We start from the raw sequence: 5,000 nt of genomic DNA, 5'->3' as shown, positions 1-5,000 counted from the left end.
GTGTGTGTGTGTGTGCGCCATGGAAACCCAGCTGCATTTTTGAACTACCTGCAAAAAGTACCAAGACAGAGGCACATACTTTCCTACAGATTACCAAAACCCAAAAGACTTTGAAAACATGACCAATGAACCACAAAGAGATATCTGCTTGGTTGAAGTACAGCAATAAGCAGAACACAGCCAGCTCTGTGAGCTGCGGGGACAGGAAGGGGACGTCAAATGGCACTCCAGCTCTCTATGGTAACTGAGCTATCTCAGTAGATCTCTGTAGATAGACGTGCTGCACGCACAGAACAGACACCTTTACATTTCATTTACATTTAGTTTCAGGTCTCACTGTTTTCTGTTTGTGTTCTTAACTGCATTGCATCCATTTTTGTTAAGTCAATTTTACATAGTCTCATTTCTATATTTGACTGCAATGTTGCAATCTTACATAATTCTGTTCACCCAATTCTTTATTCTATAATTTTAATCGGGAATCCTTTTCAGGATAAGAGGGAGAGAAGGAAAGAGAGAGAGAGAGAGAGAGAGAGAGAGAGAGAGAGAGAGAGAGAGAGAGAGAGAGAGAGAGAGAGAGAGAGAGAGAGAGAGAGAGAGAGAGAGAGAGAGAGATGAATGTCTGAGGGCGGAGACACTATAAAACAGATGTTTATTGGCGCCATATTTGTTTGTTGCCAGGTAATGACATAATTTAGGAGGTTTTATGGGTAATGTAGTTATACTAATGAAAAACAAGGTAAAGGGGAGGTATTTCAAACAGTAGTTCAGTCTTACAAAATACATACTAACCACTGTTTGCGTGTTTGTGTGTGTGTGTGTGTGTGTGTGTGTGTGTGTGTGTGTGTGTGTGTGTGTGTGTGTGTGTGTGTGTGTGTGTGTGTGTGGGGGGGGGGGTTTGTGTATGTGTGGGTGTGTGTGTGCATGTGTGTGCGTGTGAGTGTGTGTGTGTGTGTGTGTGTGTGTGTGTGTGTGTGTGTGTGTGTGTGTGTGTGTGTGCGTGTGTGTGTGTGTGTGCTTGTGTGCGTGTGTGCGTGTGTGTGTGTGTGTGTGTGTGTGTGTGTGTGTGTGTGTGTGTGTGTGTGTGTGTGTAATGGAGTGTATGTGTATGTGTGGTAGTAAGTGTTCTGGGGTACAGACGAGGATTGTTCTTTGTGGGTGTTAGCTTTCAGGACAGGAAGTGCAGGTTCAGTTGGGGGGAGGGAGGGATGAGGAGGAGGGGTCAGTCTGGCTCCATCTGTTCAAATACCAGAACCCTTCAGTTCACACAGGAAGCGTATGTGTGCTGTTTTATAAAGTGAGTGTGCATGTGTGTGCGTGTGTGTGCGTGTGTGTGCGTGTGTGTGCGTGTGTGTGCGTGTGTGTGTGTGTGTGTGTGTGTGTGTGTGTGTGTGTTTGTTAGCATGTGAAAGTGACTGTTTTATGATGTGTATGCACAAGTGTGTGTGTGTGTGTGTGTGTGTGTGTGTGTGTGTGTGTGTGTGTGTGTGTGTGTGTGTGTGTGTGTGTGTGTGTGTGTGTGTGCGTGCGCTCGTGTGTGTGTGTGTGTCTGTGCGTGAGTCTGAATGACTACCAATGTATCGCTTGCTAAATATGAAATATGATCAACATGCTTCCAGAGCATCTGTTATGTGTAGGCCTGCTCTGTTTTCATTGGCTCAGTCTGATGTCAGAGCATGATGTCATAACTCCTTTGCTTCTCTTCCTAAACCATGTCCAGTGAGAGAGCAGAGAAGGAGATAAGGTGAGAAGGAAAAAGGGGAGGAGACGAGGAGAGGGTGGGGGAGAGTAGCCAAGGCTGAATGCTAGAAATGCCCCACCTGGCGACCAGACCCAAGCAAGGAGAAGTTTGGTCGGAGAGGAAAGAGTTTGAACTTGTGTTTAGTTCACAAAGTGGTCCTCTACACTCCTAAACCCTCTGCCTTGGCGATGAACTCATTACAACCGTTTTCTTCTTTCTTTGGCCCGTAAAGTTAACATGAACTATTTTCTTAGGTTGGCTTGTTGCCTGTGGCTTTTGGAAACATATGTCGTGTCATTGGTCATGGACTCAGTCTCGAATGATTTAGAATCTGCGTTTCAACATTCAACAAACAGTGCCTGTGATAAGAGCTGGGCTACACTGACATCCTTGGGGGAGTTCATTACATTACATCACATAAATCTAGCCAACTGTTTTTAACAGTAAGTGCAGTCAACAATGAAGATAACCAAAAAGTGCAAAGTGGACATCAAATTCAATGTAAAAGCAATGCAACGGCTCAGATTTATTTTTGTCTTCATTGGCCTAGACGCAGGCTGAGCAAATTCATTTTCAGTCTGCGGCAGAAGTTATAAAGTGATTCAGCTGTCCTGAGGTCAATGGGGGGCTCGCTCCACCATCAGAGAGCCAGGACCGCAAATAATCAAGAAGTTGTTGAGCGGTGGCTGCTCCCCAACGTAGTGAGGGAGTAGCGAGCTCTGGAGCCTAGCGGACAGGCTGAGTCATGGACGGAGGATGGGATGAAAGATAAGTTAGAGCTCTTCGCAGGCCAGTAGGTGATTTGAAAGGTATTGGAGCACCCAACGGTAGCCAGTGAACCGGGGTGCAGAGGAGAGGTGTGGCACTACTGGGGTAGCTTGAAGAGCAGCTGGGCGGCCGCAGGGTGGCTGAGCTGCAGAGGACGAATGGCGCATGCAGGGAGACCAGCCTGAAGGTTGCGGCAGTAGTCGAGGCACAAGATAACAAGAGCCTCGACCAAAACCTATGTGGCTTTCGGGGTGAGGAACGCAACGCACATATGCTTCTGATGTTGTACGGCATGAATATGAGGGGTTGGATGGTCGCATCTTTGTTGGCAGTGAAGGACTGTTGTTAATCCAGGTTCACACCCAGTTACTTGCCGTCCGTCAAAGGCACCACAGAGCGGTCGTCCAAACTCGCCCCCTTCGTTTCACTCCCTGTCCTTATGTTTCTCAGATGGTCTTCACTCACCTTAATTGTTCTACAAAATGCCCCTCCTAGTGTATTTAGTCAGTATGTTTCACTTCCTCTGTGCCAGTTCATCTTTGTTCTTTGTAACAAGCGTCCAAGCATTTTTCTAGCGATATTCACGGTTCCCTGTTTTCTGATTCCTGACTGTTACTCCGGACTACGCCTTTGCCTTCTCTCTTCCGTATTGTTTGCCTGATCCACGAGTGATTACCCATGTACCGACCCACTGCGCCTTTGCCTTCTCCCTGACGGATTGTTTGCCTAATCCACTGATGTCCCATGCATCAAACTGTCCACTAGTGAAGACTATTCTTACTACACAGACCTTTGCCTCCTCATTTTGAGTCCTTTTTCTCCTGCAGCTCACCCAGCTGTTACAGTTAATATTGATGGAGAGGTCATGGATGGGAGACGCCTTTCCTGGACTGAAGAGCAGCTGAGTGTTGTCCAGATTGAGCTTCAGGCCTTGCGTTGACATCCAGTCAGAGATGTAGAGCAAGACACGCAGAGATTTGTGTTTCAACCTGGGTTTCAGACTGTGAAAAATACATAATTGGTTGTGTGCTTAGCTGTGGTAGGAAAGGCCATCTGGGTGAATGACAGAACCCTGTGACCTGGTGTATGCAGAGGAGAAGATGGACTCAGGAAACAACCCACGAAGCAGACTCTTCCCAGGCTACCCTGTACAGGTGCGGTCTGGGAGGTAGGATGTGAACAGGGTGGGTGTAGGGCCTGAGATTCCCCGTTTTTGGAGGATGGTGAGGAGGATCAGGTGGTTCACTGTGTCGAGGTTGCCTAAAGGTCCAGAAGAAGGACAGCGGAGGAGAGGGAGGCTGTTCTAGCGGTCAGAGTTTCCTCTATGAATGGAAGGAGGGCCGTCTCCATTAAGTGGCCTGCATTAGATCCAGACTGGTGATGGCCCGCAGGTGGTTCTAGTGGAGGTATGTAGAGAGCTGGGTGAAGACTGAAGGCTCAAGTGTTTGGAAAATAACTGGTAGACGAGAGACAGGCTGGTAATTGCTTCCATCAGATGGTTTGAGTGTGTTGAATGGGTTCACCCTTACTGCTTACTGTTTGGAAAACAACCAGTAGCCAAATAGGTGCCAAAGAGATGGTTGGGAAAGGAAGGAGGGGGGGAGAACTAGCCTGAAGAAGGTGAGAGGGGATAGGGTCAGGGGGCAGGTTCATGGGCGGTGGAGAGTGACCAGGGGTTGTTCATCAGCGGGAGGAGAGTGGTAGGAGACGGAGAGGTGGCTGTACGACAGGTGGGGAGAGCAGGTAGGTGGGGAAATGAGGAGCGTACATTATCAATCTTTTGGACAAGTATTTAACAAAACCATTTGGTAGTAGGGTGGAGGGAGGTAGAAAAAAAATTGAGGGAGGGAGAAAAAAAATTGCTTTCTAGTTCTGATTTATTAACAATATAATAGACAGCATATCCTAGTCTATAGAACATAATATAGTAATAATAATAATAATAATAATAATAATAATAATAATAATAATAATAATAATAATAATAATAATAACTAAAACTCACAAACAGGTGACAGCATGAGCTGAACGTTTGAGGGTTGAACCATTAATTTCAATTCATGACGCTATACCTTCAAAGGCTAATTTTCAACAATAGAATAATTTGTTTCAATAACTGGTTAAAATATTGAAGCTATTTCGTGATATTTCATATTTTGGGATATTTAATTCGAACCAAATAACGCATGCATAATGACACATTTGTTTCATATGTAGGCAGATCATTTACTTGCATATGTAAGCATAATACAACCAAGCCAAGTAATAAGGCCAGATGTAGCGCCATCCCCAGTAGAAGACCCAGTTGTCCCATGTGCTCTGAACGCAACATGGAACAACAGGCCTGAACCGGCGTGACGTCAGGAGAGGCCGGGATATCCCAGAAGTTAAGGGGCGGGGCCTTACTCGAAAATGATGTTGCCAGATTGGGCCGGTTTCCCGCCCAATTTGGCAACAATGACTTCATGGGTTTAAACATGTATCATACATT

Source organism: Gadus morhua, chromosome 19 (assembly GCF_902167405.1).
Source record: "Gadus morhua chromosome 19, gadMor3.0, whole genome shotgun sequence".
Taxonomy (NCBI): Eukaryota; Metazoa; Chordata; class Actinopteri; order Gadiformes; family Gadidae; genus Gadus; species Gadus morhua.
Note: the sequence above shows the minus strand (reverse complement) of the source record.